This window comes from Carcharhinus amblyrhynchos, chromosome 2 (assembly GCF_965287045.1).
Source record: "Carcharhinus amblyrhynchos chromosome 2, sCarAmb.v2.hapA, whole genome shotgun sequence".
Lineage (NCBI taxonomy): Eukaryota > Metazoa > Chordata > Chondrichthyes > Carcharhiniformes > Carcharhinidae > Carcharhinus > Carcharhinus amblyrhynchos.
The window spans coordinates 59,183,778-59,200,920 of record NC_137325.1 but is presented as its reverse complement, the minus strand read 5'-3'; the positions used below and the strand labels follow the sequence as shown (position 1 = coordinate 59,200,920).

Here is a 17,143-nt window from a genome sequence, read left to right as displayed (position 1 = left end):
GGGACTAGCTAGGGTAAATGCATAGCGTTACCGGGATAGGGTCTGGGTGGGATTGTGGTTGGTGCAGACTCGATGGGCCAAATGGCCTCCTTCTGCAGTGTAATGTTCTATGATTGTATGATCACCACAGGTTCCCATGCCCAGCCCTGTCGTACGGTTATACATACAAGTTATACATATCTGTAGGAGCTCTGCCCGGAGGGTTGTTTTCACTGGTGTTGTAAGGGTGGTCACTGTACAATCTGAGGAGGAACTCTGGCCCTGGGGGGGAGATGGGGGAAGCTGCTGAAAGCAACAACAAGGGTTCTCTCCAGTCTGAGCTTTCAAAGCCCAGCCTCCCGCAGCTGTCATCGCGAGGTGTGCCCATAGAGAGGAGCTGTGCTTTCTTCCTGCACTCACTACTTCCACAACAAGCATAAACGTGACGAGTGGGGGATTTTCTTCCTTGCAGGTGCGAATGGTCTTTCATTTCCGCGCAGAGCAGACGGTGCGAGAGGAAAGTGAGTTGCGGAGAGCTGCGGACCAGCTTCTGATGTCTCCTTCCCCCTACAGCCCCGGCCAGGAACAAGCTGCCTGTTGCTACTTTCTCTCAGCGTCCGCAGTTGCTGTTTCTGATGGTTAGTAATGGTTCTGGATGGGCTGTGAGTTATTTTGCTCAAGACACTTTATTGTAGGCGCTGGGAGCCTCTGTCCGGAACTGCGATTTGAGGGATCCGCTCCCAAATCCGCAATGAGATAAACGTTATTAGATCAGATTAGCTGAGAACACGCTGCATTGCTAGGAGGGAAATTAACAAAAAAACTGCAGCTCAGAATTATAATTGTATTAAATGCAGGATTGATTGCAGTATGGTATAATATCCAAATATTCGAATGCAGCAACTATTCAATATAATGCATTTGAAACGATTAACTCGCCAAGAAGCGTTAACTGTTTAATCGCCTATTTTTGCATCATCGTCAATATTGGAGTAATATTGAGCAGTGAAATTTAAAGCGGATTGTGTGGCTTCTTTACCGCAGACAGCAAGCCCTCAGCACCCCTGCAAGGGGCTGCATTGGAATGAGTTTCAGGAACAGCTATTTTCAATATGACCACTGCAAAGTTGCTGAAATTATTGAACACATAAAAAAGAAAGTTTTCTCTTTCTGTGTCTCCCCCAGCCCCGCTCTCTGCGCGAGTGCCTGCAGCTCCTGCCATTTCACATCACTCCAGATGGATTTCTGTCACCAATGATCCCAGCAGATTTCATGCTGAGGGTTCCCGGAGCCACTTTCTGCCCGGGTTTAATTACCCTGCTGCCTTCAACCCACAGACTTGCATTTTGAATTTGTAACTATTCTCCCCACCCACCTCCCCCTGAGCATCTCCTTAATATGTGAGCGAGGGGAAAGAGAGAATTGTGCAAGAGGCTTGACTCCAATTCTGATGGGAGTGAATATTTCACTGCCTCTCTCTCTGATTCTGCGAGGAATTGGCAATGATGGCACATTTCCAAATGGATTCAATCACACACCCCGCTCTTGCCTGGTGACATTCAGATCCGCCTGTCCTGCTGGATGAGTTGAGCAGATATCAGTCTGAAAAATATAATGAACACTGCATAATCTGCAACTCGGCTTGAAGGAAATGCAGTGAGTTCGATTGCAGTTCGTTCCCTCACGGTACTGAGGTTTACAAGTGAGGGAAAATGTGGAGAAGTGAGGATATAACAGTTCCAAACTAGCCTATAATAATGCCGTTTGTTTAATATATGCACCCTCAATTATCTGGTGTATGTGATCCTTACTCCAGAGGGTACACAGGATGAGCAGCACAGCCCCGGGTAATGGGTGTATGATAGAAAACAAAAGTTTCATCTTGGGCAAGTTTAAAAAGGGAATTGTGCAGTCTACACTACTGGAAGGAAACACGTCTTTCCATATATTTTGACAGTGAGTGTCAGTGGGCAATTGACTGCAAAGAATCACAGAATCAGGCAGTGGTTACAGCGCTGAAAGAGGTCATTCGACCCATCGTGTCTGCACTGGCTCTCGGAATGAGCAATTCGTCCAGTGCCATTCTCCGTCCTTCTCCCCATAACTCTGCAGATTCGTTTCAAATAATCATCCAATTCGCAATTCAACCTGCCCCCCCCCGCCCCTCCCCAAACCCCCAGCGGGCCCCCACCACTCGCTGTGTGAAAAAGATTTTCCCTGTCCCTTTTGCTTATTTTGCCAAACATTTAAAATCTGTGCCCTCTCATTCTTTGTCCTTTCACCCGTGAAAAGTATTGTTTCTTGTGCACTATACGGACAAAGCAAACCGTACCTAGAGAAGGAAAAGGAGAGAGTGCAGAATGTAGTGTTACAGTCATAGCTAGGGTGTAGAGAAAGATCAACTTAATGCAAGGTAGGTTCATTCAAAAGTCTGATGGTAGCAGAGAAGAAGCAGTTTATGAGTCAGTTGCGGCGAGTCCTCAGACTTTTGCACCTTTTTCCCGATGGAAGAAGGTGGAAGAGAGTATTTTTGGGGTGCGTGGGTCCTTGATTATGCTGGCTGCTTTTCTGAGGCAGAAAGAAGGAAGTGTAGACAGTGTCAATGGATGGACTTTGTTCATGACCCTTTATGTTCCTTGCAGTCTTGGATAGAGCAGGAGCCATACCAAGCTGTGATACAACCAGAAAGAATACTTTCAATGGTGCATCTGTAGAAGTTGGTGAGTGTTGTAGCTGACACAATGAATTTCCTTAGTCTCCTGAGAAAGTAAAGTCTTTGATGGGCTGTCTTAACAATATTGTGTGCAGAGCCAGACCTGGACACCTAAAAACCTGAAGCTTTCACCCATTTCTATTTCATCCCCATTGATGTTGATAGGGGCATGTTCTCCTCTACGCGATCTGAAGTTGACACAATTTCCTTTGTTTTGCTGACATTGAGGGAGAGATTATTATCATTGCACCAGTTCACCAGATTCTCTATATCATTCCTATACTCTGTCTCATCATTGTTTGAGATCCGACCCACTACGTTGGCGTCAACAAACTTGAAAATCGAATTGGAGGGGAATTTGGCCATACAGTCACAGGTGTGTAAGGAGAATAGTAAGGGACTGAGGACACAGGATTGTGGAGCACTGATGTTGAGGATGATCATGGAGGAAGTTTGGTTGCTTATCCTTACTAACTGCCGTCTGTGCATTAGGAAGTTCAGAATCCAGTTGTGGACTGAGTAGCTGAGCCGAAGGCCATGGAGTTTGGAGATGAGTTTTGCAGGAATAATGGTTTTGAAGGCTGAGTTGTAGTCTATGAATAGGAATCTGACATAGGTGTCTTTGTTATCTAGGTATTCAAGGGCTGAGTGTAGAGCCAGGTAGATGGCATCTATTGTGGAACCTGTTGCAGTGATACGTGAACTGTAGTGGATCCAAGCTGTTCGAGCAGCTGGAATTGATTCACAACATGACTAACCTTTCGAAGCACATCATAATGTCAGAGCCACCGGCCGATAGTCATTAAGGTACACTGCTTGGCTTTTCTTTGGTATCAGGATGATGGTCGTCTTCTTGAATCAGATAGGGAGCTCAGATTGCTGTAAAGAGAGAGTGAAGATGTCTGCAAATACCCCCACGAGCTGATCTGTGCAGGATCTAAGTGCTCATCCGGGTATCCCATCTGGACCAGTCACTTTCCGTGAGTTGACTTTTGAGAAGGCTGCTCTAATGTTGGTGACCTTGGATACAGATTCATCCAAGCTTTCTGGGATAGAGGGCGTGCCCATGCTGACCACTTATTCAAAACAGGCATAGAATGCATTGAGCTGATCAGGGAGGGACACATTGGAGCAGTAATTTTACCTGCCTCAAAGAACAAAGAACAAACAACAACACAGCACGGGAAACAGGCCCTTCGTCCCAACGAGCCCGCCCCGCCATTTCAACATTGTGAGTCCCCTCTTCCACCATCTTTCTACCTTCAATCTGTCTTTCTAAACAAGTTTCTCATCTTCTGAACAGCTCTCTTTTGCACTCTCTCCAATGCCTTCACATTCTTCCATATGAGGAAGGATCTCATTTCCAGTCCAATCCTGTCAACACATCAGCATTGGCAGCTGGGATTAATGGGTAACAATCAGTCACTGATACTCCCCTTTCTCACTGTTAATTACACCATTCTTACCACGAGTCTGGATAAAATCCGATAATTTAATAAAGACCAGGGATTTTTCTGAGCTTTATGACTCATCTACATCACAGTTAAATTCTGCAAGTTGGTGAGCTCCCTTTTTTGCAAGTTTATGCCACATTCTGGGATACTTTACTGCCACATGCAATCCTCAGATACTATTGATATGGTTACTTTTCATGTATCATCTTACTGACAGTAAGCATCAGTTGATTATTTGACTATGAGGAGCGTCACAATGAAGCCCAATCCTCTCAGGATCAAACCCTCTTTGTAGAAAGAGTTACTGAATAGCTAACTAGAGCAGGTCACTTTCTTTTTCCCAGCCAAAGGATTGAATTGTTGCTAACAGTTCAGGTTTACATCAGCTAACTTGGCATAAACTCAGATACAAACTGGAACTTTCTGCTCATGAAACGTAATGCTGTCATTACTCTCTCAGCTATCGAAGAAGATTTACTATAACTAATCTAATCTACTATACTATATTCTAATCTAATCTACTGTACTATTATACTATAATCTAATGTAATTATATGTAACATTAAACATTTGGCATACAGTGCATATTTCTGTAACTAACACACATATTTCATGTAATAAATTCCCCATTATGTTTTGCCCATGGCTGATCTTTGATAAAACGACTTACATTTATATTGCACCTTTGATGTAATAAATCATCTCAAGATTCTTTACAAACATTATCAAATAACATTTGATGCTGAGCCACATTACGGGATAGATGTGATCACCAAATATTTGTTCAAAGAGAAGGTTTTAATGAATGTCTTAAAGATAAGTAGAGAGGCTACGAGAGCTTTGGGCATTGGCACCTAAAGGCATAGCCTATTCCTAAAGTAGAATATCCATTGATACACCATGGGAAATCCAAAGTACTGCACCAGATATTGCTGGAAATGTAACATTGCATGACAAATTGAAATGGATAGGCAGCAAATGGTTTCCTGAATAATTCTCATTTCTGTTTATCATCATGGTGGATGGTGAGCTTTTCAGCAGGTGAGGCACATGATATGCACAACTATGAGTATTAATATTATTGGATACAATAGCGTAATATTTATCTTACTGAGCGTGTAATCCAGAAACCAGGGATAATAATCAAAAGATTGTGAATTTAAATTGCACAATAGCACTTTATATTTGAATTCTGGTTCCTCAAAAGAAAATCTGGAAATCTTGTTGTCTCACCATTGTTCAATGAAGGCTATGGCTCAAGAATGGAAGACTTTCAGATCATCTGGTATTAGAGGGCATTCTAGGAGATATTTCATCTTTTGGGATGCCTCTCCACAGTCACAATTAAGCGAATGTGTTGGTTGTATCCTCATGTCTACATATGGACTTAGCCCTTATGATTGAGACACAGCCAAGTAGGCTGTGTTTCACTGGCTCCTGTGGAGGAGGGATTCCTGTGGAAATAAAAACTGGTATCAGTAAAAATGTAAAAGTAACTGTCGATGTGTGGTAAAAACCTAACTTAACCAATAAGCTTCAGGGAAGGAAGTCTACCATACTTACCCAAAATGACCACACATGACTTAAGTCCAATACCAACTGCCCTCTGAGGTAATCTAACAAAAAATCAGTACAAAATCACTACAAAGTTCAAGAAGAAAAAGCTAAAGAAATTGCTTTAATGCAATTAGGAATGAGGAATAAATGCCAGCTTTACATCTCTAAGATGTATTAAAATTAATTTGATCACCTGTCCTTGTTTGTCCTGTACTGAGATTAAAAGAGTAACAAATTATCAATGTCAACATTTCAAATCTTGAAGCCTATGCTTCCATTCTTTGCGCAGTAATGGGGTTTATTCACCAAATAAAATGAATTATTGATTCAGTAGTTCAATAACAAAGCTGGAAGTATATTAGGTTATACATAAAGTAAAAAAACTCTTTCTTTTAGAATAATGTTTGTTCTTTGACATTTATTATATATGTGTAGCTAAAATATAGACAACCAATTCATTATTTAATATTTATTTGACCTGGTTCATCCATGATGATCAGGCATGTAGAAAGAACATTAGAACATAAGAACTAGGAGCAGGAGTTGGCAATCCAGCCCCTGGAACTTTCTGTGCTATTCAATATGATCATGACTGATCTCATCTCAGTCTCATATCCACCTTCCTGCACGCTCCCCATAATCCTTTATTCTGCTACTAATTGAAAAGCTATCCATCTCCTCCTTAAATTTGTTTCATTTTCCAATCTCCACTGCACTTTGGGGTAGAGAATTCCACAGATTCATGACCCTTTGAGTGAAATAATTCTTCCTTATTTCTGTTTTAAATTTGCCACTTCTTAGTCTAAAACTATGGCCTTTCCTTCGAGAATGTCTAACAAAGGCAAACATTTGCTGTACACCTACCCATTCAATCCCCTTTAGCATCTTATATCTGAATTTGATCTCTCATTCTTCTAAACTCCAGCGAGTATAGGCCTAAACAGTTCAATCTCCCTTCATGAGGCAAATCCAAGAATCAATATAGTGAACCTTCTCTGAACCATCTCAAATGCATTTATATTCTTCCTCAAGTAAGGGGACCAAAACTGTGCACAATATTCTAGATGTAGTCTCACCAATATCCTATATAATTGTAGCAGTGCTTCCCTACTTTTATACTCTATTTCATTAGCAATGAATGCCAAAACTCCCTTTGACTTTCTTGTTATCTGCTGCACCTGCATACTAACTTTCTGCAATTCATGCATGAGGATGCTCAGATCCTTCTGCACCAAAACATTTTGAAATTTCTCTCCACTTACATAATAAGTTGCCTTTATTCCTCCCACCAAAATGGATAACCTCACACTTATTTATGTAAACTCCAACTGCCAGATTTTCACCCACTCACCTAATCTATCCAAATCCATTTGTAAATTTCTTATTTCCTCAATGCAACTTGTCATCCCACCTCTTTTAGTGTCATATGCAAATTTGACTATTGTACATTCTATCCCTTCATCCAAGTCATGAATATAGATTATAAATAATTGGGGCTCGAGGATTGAACCCTGTGGCACACCATGAGTTACATCTTATCAACCAGAAAAAGACCCATTTATCCCCACTCTCTGCTTTCTGTTGCTTAGCCAATCCTCTATCCAAGCTAATATATTACCTTGAACCCCTTGGGGGTCTTATCTTGTGTATTAACCTTTTGTGCAGCACCTTATCAAATGCCTTCTCAAAGTCCAGATACACTACAACTACAGGACCCTCATTACCCACTTTGCTTGTTACATCTTCAAAGAACTGCAGCAAATTACTCACACGATTTACCCTTCTTAAAACCATGCTGACTCTGGTGGCTTGTGCTTTGACTTTCCAAATGTTACTACTTTAATAATGGATTGCAACAATTCCATAGAAAGGTATTTCATGTTACATAGCTCCTTTCATGACCTTAGGGCATCTCAATGTTCTTTACATTCATCGCTGAAAAGAACATGAGTTTTTATTATCTGGAGGCTAAGTGACCTGTTGCACTCCCGAAAAAGTTGCAGTTGAGAACAAGCATTAAAAAGATTACTTTGTTTCATCAATTTATCTGTACATGTAGAAATGATTGCTAGTATTTCTGTACTCTTTGCTAATTATACTGTGCACGCAAGTTTCTGTTTAATTAACAGTCATAAGACTGTGAGAAAAGCATTTTGAATATAGATTTAATTTTGAGAAGCCCTTTGCTTCAAATTGAAGGAGGAGATGTAAAGGGAAGCACCGGTTTCATGGCAGTGTCTAAAACATGGCAGATGTCACTTGGAACATGAATCAATAACAATGTTAGGTGAAGCAATGTCTCATTTATTATCATGGCAGGATACATATGCTTGGATGTCCTTGATTTATCCAATACCCGATCATTGCTAACAAAAGTACTATTTAACCCCATTATTAGAGAGTGATTGTAAGGTTACAGACAAATTGGATCAGTGGAGGGACAAAACCTGGAGAGGAAAAAAAAAATGGAGAAATTTGGGAACAAAGTAAAATATATTGGAGGGTCAGAGATACACAGCGAAGGGAAATAGAGATTTGGAAAAAGAAATGTGATGGTCAGAGAGGCAAACACAAGAGAGAAAGAAATAGACAAAGCAGACAAGAGAGGTTTACGGACAAAGAAAGAGGCGTATACACACATGGGGTGAGGTGGAATGAGTAAGTTAGAACAACAAAGAGATTTGAAAAGCCAGCGTCAGGTCCTTAGGCAGTAGTCAAACTGTGACATGCCACATATAAAATTTGCCATGTTTTTGCAACAAGACAAACCAGTCTAATTTTGTGAACTATACTGTCGAGCTGTATTCATTATCTGACCTGCAGCTATTGATTAACTTTAGACACTGCCACCTTAAGTTGAAAAATGTTGACATGTGAGCCTTTAATTGAAAGGAAATCATTCAGCACTGAAAAGCAAGTTGACTGTATGCAAAAAGACTAATCACTAATCAAATATAATTCACATAGACTTACTTTCAAATTTTTTTTAATCTAAAGAACAATTTTGGGGATTTCCTTGAGTTTATTGTTTCCAGTGAGAAATATTTTCCAATTAAAAAAAATATAATTTGTACAAACAGCATTCCAGATAGCACGTAGCAACTATTCAATGTGGAACATCGGAGGCTATCACACAGAACGAACTGCCTAGAGTAGAAGTATAACAGGATGTAACTGAAATATTGGACAGAATATCGGCAAAACAACAGGGTGGAAAGAATAAAATAGAGACATGATTGACTTAATGCCTTTAACACGGCAAATTAGTGTTATTAACGGCTAACCTGTAACATGGATATATGGAAATGTGAAAACACAATATATAGGCTAGGTGGGAATAGGGAGAAATCAGATCAGTCTCGATCTTATTGAATGGTGGAATAGGCTTGAGGGGCCAAGTGGCCAATTCTTACTAATTGGTATGTTCATAAGGAATGAATTTCTGAATGTCACTGAAAATGTATTATTCTTGCTAAAATAGATAACCTTTGGAACTGGTATAGGTGACAAAAATATGGCGATGAGATCATGAGAATGAAAAACAGGCACAACTGATTCTGGATTGAAAGATAAAGGTGTGATAAAAGGTGAATGCAAATTGCCACGTATGAGAGCAAGATTGTAATGTCAGGAAAAAAATAACCTGAGAAGGTGATGCTAAATTTTGACAAAATATTTGTGGCTGAAAAGTTGGGTAAATCTCATATGAAACTGGATGTGATCTTGTCCAATGCACATGTATAACAGGTCTAATTATTTAATTTATAATGTGATCACAATTGAGGGAAAGCCATTAGTGCAATATCTAATTCTGATAATGCTTGAAAGACTGTGTGCATTTAAATTATTAGAAGTGAGAACCACCTGGAAAGAGTATGGGATGTAGATAACAATCCAGGAAAGGATTTTGATTTGATTGATTTATTATTGTCACATGTATTAGAATATAGTGAAAAGTATTGTTTATTGCGCGCTACACAAAGCGTACCTTTCACAGAGAAGGAAAGGAGAGGGTGCAGAATGTAGTATTACAGTCATAGCTCACTCTTCGGCACTCAGTTACTAGACAGACTATTGATTTGAATAAAGATAGGAAGGATCTTTTCTCCTAAGTAGAGGGATCAATAATCAGTGGGCATTGACTTAAGGTAAAGTAAAGGACGAAAGATTTAGAGGGAATTTAAGGAAAAACGTTTTCACCCAGGAAGTGGTGATAATCGAACTAACTCCTGAAAGGGTGATAGAGGCAGGAACTGTCATAATATTTAAGAAGCATTTAGTTGAGTGCTTGAAATGCCATAGCATACAAAAGTATGGACCAAGCATTGGAAAATGGGATTAAAATGGATAGGTGCTTGATGGTCAGTGCAGACATGGTGGGCTGAAGGACCTCTTTTTGTGTTGTAAAACTCCATGACTCTAAAGGATAATTATCAATTCAAGATAATGAACACAGCCCAAAAATGTAGTTAACAAATTTGAACTGGTTTGTCTTAGAAACATGGCAAATTTTATATTTGGCAAATCACAGTTTGACTATCGCCTAAATTATAATTTAATGACTTTTGCTAGGTCATGAAAAGAGTGATTGCGGAGGATGTGGCATACCTCCAATCTTCTTTCCATTGGGATGATTTGAATAATTGGGATTTCCATTGGATGTAAGGGATCTTAACATCAAGTTGTTACGGGTTTCCTCTTTACCATCAGAAGCTACGCCTTCAGCTAACTATGTCCATCCTCTGAAATCTTCTCCAGTGCACTGTCACCTGATTCTAAACATCAATGGTGCTTCACCCTTTGTGCTACCCCAATCCTGTTCTCCCTCTTTTTCCTGCTTCTCCCTTTTCCTCCTGCTTCTCCATGTTTCCATTTGTATAAACCTCTGAGACATTCTCCGTACTGTGACAAACATTGTGGAATATTTTGTCCTTAAGTTCTGCTGCTTGGCTTTAGAGAACAGTTAAACACGAATGAATATTTCACAGACCTGAAATGTTAACTGGATGCTCTCAGACCGGCTCAGCATTTCCAACATTCCATGTTTTTATTTCAGATTTCCAGCACTTACAGTATTTTGTTTTGTGCATAAACTATTATTATAAAGTTTACTACAGCATTCAAGAAAAATTAAAAGAATATATTTAAATAACTATCCTTTTGAAACACACAAAATTGGTGATTTTGAAGAACCATGATTAGCAAAGCTCAGGAAGCTGATTTGAACAGTTTTTTGGTGATCAAGTTACTTCAAACCAATTAGGAGACATAGGGCAGGATTTCTCAACTGCACTCGCCCCAAGACTGGAAAATCCCTCCCAAGTTCAGCGGACCATTACCTGGTCCGCCCCCCTATCTGCTATGATTTCTGTGGCGGGCGGGATAGGAAAATTCCCACCATGATCTTAATTTCACTCATGATCAACAATGCCAATGCACCCTTCTAATAAATATTAAAATGTTGTGGTGACTTACCATAATGGTGGGAAATTGTCGGGAGCAGGTTGGTCATTCCTTTTACTATTTGCTCAAGTTTACTTTCTAATAAAGAGTAAAGTTGAGTGAATTGTAAGATAAGCTGCCAGTTTGATCCCAAATGTTTGCCACATGTGGGTTAAGCTAAAATTACCCTCCTATGTGTGGTGCATGCTTTGTCTGCCATACTTTGGGCCTCACATTTTGGTGCCATTCTTGAAAAATGGCGATTTCTGTATGACAATCAGGTCTGATTGGTTGAAATGACACACTCAGAACTGAGCAAAATGTCACAACTTAGGATGGAGGGATGGAAAAGCTTTCATTGAGGAACCACTAAAAATGTATGCAAATAGACACAGTTTGAGCAGTCAACAATATCTGCTGATTAAAAGAGGAAAGTTGAACGAGTTACGTTGCTGCAAGTATTTTTGAAAATTGCTTATATCAACAATATAGTTTTCTTCATGAAGCTGCATGCTTATGACTAAAAATAAAATTTGTCACTTTATAAGTGATATTTAAACAATTAGCACAAGAATAGGATCAATGTAGCAATAGAATCACACATCTTTAAAACACCTTTAATGATATGTCTTCCAAAGCGTATATGGAAAGTTTCAGCTCATGCAGATTTCCATTACTAGATTGTGAAACTTTACTTGTCTGTTACGGAGGGAGAAAGATTTTAAACATTTTTTTCAGCATGGGTTGTTCCTCTTTCCTTTGTACTTGCAAAAGAGTTTTTGGAATATGGATTGGGTGAATATTGTAACAGACTTCATTGTTGTCTTGATGGGGCGGTCTTCATTGGCTTATGAGTTTTTTATTATTCTTTTTGATATATTCTGTGAATATCTTAGCAGTTGGGTCAAGGTTATACTGTTCAGATACAGTTATCTGATAATTAGTATCAATGTCTCAAAATTTCGCTACTGCAAAGCAGTGAATTGTCCAAGATACTTCAGCATCAGCGCGTTACATTATAACAGAAGAAATATTGTCAAAAATGAACAAAGTTAGAGAAAACGTTTCTTCAAAAGTATATGAATACATCAAAATTGTAGATTAAATAACAATTAATACATACCAAGAAATATAAATAATTTTGAGAAGTAAATTTATTAATTATAAATACCAGCCTGGACATTGATCTTGATATTTACTTTGCTTGATTGTCCTTCTGAAAGTTGTGATAATCCAAATCTCTGGGGTAGATTGTAACTCTGGCTGAGTAAAATGAGTGATCAGAACCAGCAGTCTGTTTTACATCACTCTTCACTTTTACTTCCATTGGAGCCAATGGGGGAAAAAAAGGATGTAAATTGGACTGCCAGTTGATTCTCACACATTTTATATTATTTCACAATTCAAAGCCTAGCCTTCTGTGTGTCAATTAACAATGGAATATTGAATATTACAGATAGGCGAATGGAAGATTGTAAATATTATGCATTGGAGAAAATGAAATCTAGAAATTTTCAAACATATGGCAAGACGTCAGATATGTGGAGAAACTAGAGAAGCTGGGATTGTTCTCCTTACAGCAGGCACAATCAAGGAGCATTTTGATAGAGCTGTTCAAAATCATGCAAGGCCTCATCTGCCTGTTCTAAATCTGTTGCCCACCTGAAAGAGGAGGGATGCGGCAGCTGGCTAATGGGTGGGAACAGGATGTCAAGCAAAAGGAAGTAGCATAGTGGGGTGGCACTGTGGCACAGTGGTTAGTGCTGCTGCTTCACAATGCCAGGACCCTAGATTTGATTCCAGCCTTGGGTGACAGTCTGTGTGGAGTTTGCACATTCTCCCCATGTCTGTGTGGATTTCCTCCCATACTCCAAAGATGCACATTAGGTGGATTGGCCATGATAAATAGCCTGATAGTGTCGCAAGATGTGTAGGTTAGGGGGAATAGTGGGGTAAATGCATGGGGTTATGGGGGTAGTTCGGGGTGGGTCTAGGTAAGATGCTGTATCAGAGAGTTGTTGCAGACTCAATGGGCCCCTTCTGCAATTAGGAATTCTATAGTTCTATTCTAAGCCACTGGCTGGGATTCAAGGATTGGTCCCAGTCACTAAGGTACATCATGGACATGGGGTTTTGAAAAGATTTCATGATTGGGAATGGGGGTGTTTGAATAAGGAGGCCTAAACATTGTTTGTGGGTGAATAACATAAAGTTTTTCATGGCAGTATTAGAAAAATGTGGTGAGCTCTCCCAGTGTCCCATTAATATCCATTCCTCAAGAACTTCTTTTACAAAGACTAACTGGGTATTTATTTTGTTTTTTGTTTATAGAATCATGTTGTGTTCAAGTTGACTGCAAACTTGTCTATATTTCAAAGGAGCACTGTGGGAATCGCAAGGACAAACAAGGTACCATATCAATGCAATTTCAGTCCTTTATTACCACTGTACTGATTGTGAGTAAACACACAAAAGAGATAGGTAACAAACTGTACCTGTATGGGTCTGTGCCATTCACATGGTACACTTACCTAGATTCTCATAGGAGGGTCTGTCTACCAATGCATAGAAAGGCACAGAGCAGAAAAAAATGCAAATTGCATTATCAGCATCAGAGTGAATGCTAATCCGGGGATGATATTACCAAGGGGAACTTGTAGACATGGAAGAGAAGTAAGGATGGGCTGTAGGGCAAGGTTAGGTTCTAGGAGAGCATACAGATAGCAGTGCAGAAACAGAGGAGAAGCCATTCATTACTGGATGTGCCCTGTTTGTATTTGGACAGCAATGAATTAAACTTTATAAGGGCAGTCCCTTGAAACTAGGTGATGGAGCTGAGATATTAGAAGCAAATAGTGTGGCAGCTACTTTAAATTGTCAAGGAAGATGAGGGAGGGAGGGGGGAACTGTACCACAATCTCAGATATGACTGTGACTCTTTCTTAATGCTGGGAATGCTGGCCAGGATATTTAGGATGGCAGAATTTCCCTTCCCACCATTGAGTGCATTCTGCTGATACTGGCTGCCCCACTGTTATTGATCTCTACTACAAATGTTAATTGACTGGAGGTGGGACTTCTGCACTTTGTTTGGGAGAAAATCCTATTTCAGATATGTCGGCCAATTAGATTGCCTGACAGCTCACCAGCTCCAGCAGCATCAGAAGCTGTTGGAACTCCAAGCAGTTCCCAGATTCTAAGTCCTGGAGGATGTGGGGATCTCAAGACAAAGGAGGGAGGTGAGACCATAGGGACCATAGGCAGGGGGTGGGAGAGGGGGTATGGGGGGAGAGTACACCTGGAGGGGCCAACCTGAGGGGGGGTGCTCTATGTTGAAGGTTGTTGATGGAGGCACACCCCCCATTCCCCTTTCCCACCCAAGGCCTGAAGAAGGTCACTTTCCAGACTTCTCCCCTGCCCTTGAACAACTCCTGCCTGAAAACTAAAGCTGGGTAGGAAATTTCCCATAAGTGGTCACTAATTGGCCACCAAGGGCCTCGATATATGGTCAAGGTTGAGCCAGCCGGCTTAGGCCTTGTTTGCCCACTCAGAATTGCAGAGAAGTCAGGATAAGCAGGAGTCCAGTGAAAAAGCCATCTGAGGAGTTGTACAGATTCCCCTCTTGCATGCCCATCAGAAGGGTAATGTTTAGTTCTGCCCACTGAGTGTAGAGAGGTGGGCTTTGAAGGAGATGAATATGGCTTAAAAATTCATGGCTAGCTTCATCCTCTGTTTTACAATTGAATTGAATTCTGTTCGTGATCGTTAACCTATTGGTAGTCCTCAACATGTTTTAATTTGATTTGATTTGGTTTATTATTGTCACATGTGTCAGTATACAGTTGAAAGTATTGTTTCTTGCGCGCTATACAGACAAAGTATTCCGTACATAGAGAAGGAGAGAGTGCAGAATGAAGTGTTACAGTCACAGCTAGGGTGTGGAGAAAGATCAACTTAATGCGAGGTAGGTCCATTCAAAAGTCTAATGGCAGCAGGGAAGAAGCTGTTTTTGAGTCAGTTGGTATGCGTCCTCAGACTTTTGTATCTTTTTCCCAATGGAAGAAAGTGGAAGAGAGAATGTTGGGGTGCCTGTGTTCCTTGTTATGGTGGCTACTTTTCCAAGGCAGTGGGAAGTGTAGACAGTGTCAGTGGATGGGAGGCTGGTTTGAGTGATGCACTAGACTTATTCATTTCACCTTGATCTGAAAGAATGTGGAACTTGCTTTTTGTGAAATTGGATGTAATACTTTCCATTTACAATAGTTATACTGTTTGGAGCTCTGGAGACATAAATCAAAAATCTAGCCTTGTATTTCTTAGAGGTGTTCAGTCATTATCCCACAGGTAGGAACTGCGTTCTGTTGTCCCCTTAGTCAAGTGTATGCATTGTACACCAGAACCTCTGGTTTCACTTTTACTGAGCAGAAGTACTATTGCAACAAGACAATCATCAGTAGAGTAAAACTAACCTGTCTCACAATGGCCTAAATCCAGCTCACGTTCCCAATGAATGGGTGAACAATCCAATGCTTGGCAAATTCTGCTTCACAGTGATAGGAAAGTCAGCATCGAAGGATCAAAGAGGGATGTCATTATGAACTCCTGGCCACTGCAAGCCAGTTATCCATGTTGTAACTTTTCTGAAAGCTCCTGCGTCAAATCCAAAAGACCAGAAGGAACCCTCATTGGCAGTGCATACTGACCAAAAATACCCCAGTGGTATAAAACACATTCCTTTTCCATATACAGTTGCTGGTGGACCTCATACATTCACGCTGGAACTCTCCCAAAAGAATTCAAAGTGTTGAATTTGTGGGAAAACTGGAGTAATTTACGTTGGTTCTTTCAGTGGGAGTTCAGATTAGAATCTCCCACGCTCTGTGCAATGCACAGGGCACCAGCATGAACATCATTAGATTTCAGGGGGTGGGGCCTATTCCTTCCTGGAAGACTGAAACCAATAGGCCTCAGTGCATGCGCAGTGGGCCTGAACTGTCAGTCTCCCTCTTTGCTGGGCAACTCAATTACTGGCCAGCCTGGGACCCCCAAATGTTGCCCCCCCCAAACCCTTCCATGCACCCCCGCCCCACAGTGCAGATCCCCCCAGGAGGCAGACCCTCTCCCTGCCCCCCCACAGCCTGCCCCAATCGCTGGCCTCACTTCCTGCCCTCATCAACCCCAATGGTAGAGTGACAGCACGATCCCCCGCACTGATCACCCCTTAAGCCCTGCCCCCAAATAGCACCCCCCCCCTTCACTTCATGGGGTCGTCCCAGTAGATCCCCAAACGTGATGATCTACTGTAAAGTCTACTGGAATGAAATACTCCTTGTGGGGGGGTGGTGGGGAGGCTAGTGGGCTCAGAGAACTCAGTCCTGAGCCTGCTAATGACATTAAAAACAGATTTAAAATATCTTAAAATGACTTACCTGGCCTTCCTACCAGTTTCCAGCACAGATCTGACGGCACTGGAAATCCAACGCTGGGAGATGTGCAAGCGGCGGAAACTCATGTCCAAATCCCGAGCATACCTGGCCGCAAGATTCTCCCACCCTGCTGTGCCAGGAAACTAGCGCTACAAGGATGGGAGAAACACCCCCTCAGTCTCAGCTATTCCATATACCCACATTTTAAGTCATTTTCAGCTGCCTTTTCTTCAGTTCTCTCAGACAGCTAGGACTTTTGCACCAAGTTCACAGAATAGAGTACAGATATGGTGTGAAACACCATTTATAGAATTGTCTTATTCTACTGTGCAATCAATAGCGTCACTATGGTGGTACACAACAAAGGCAATGTCTCATATACAAGGGGACTAATACCTCCTCAGGAAATGGATAAAGATTTTATCTGTCCTTACTGAAAATGATGGTTGGAGATTTCCAATTGAAAGTGCGTCCTGATCATCATTTAGGAGCATTAGTAGTCCACGTGGTGCCTAAAAAGTTGGTGCAAAGCAGGCTCATTTACAGAGTGTAATATTTAGTCTCACAAAACT

At 40.9% G+C, this 17,143-nt stretch overlaps 1 protein-coding gene across 3 annotated transcripts in view; it reads left to right on the top strand.

Moving 5' to 3' along the window:
* The first annotated feature begins 436 nt into the window (after nt 1-436).
* Nucleotides 437-17,143, top strand: part of lrrc3b (leucine rich repeat containing 3B) — a 58,025-nt gene continuing 41,318 nt past the window's right edge. Inside the window, exons 1-2 of one of the 3 annotated variants that reach the window (XM_080216237.1) lie at nt 437-617; nt 13,477-13,554. The gene's annotated coding sequence lies outside the window, so the exon portion shown is untranslated. Of the gene's footprint in view, nt 618-2,623; nt 2,700-13,476; nt 13,555-17,143 lie in introns of those variants that run through there. The other 2 variants (XM_080216246.1, XM_080216253.1) reach the window with 2 other exon arrangements.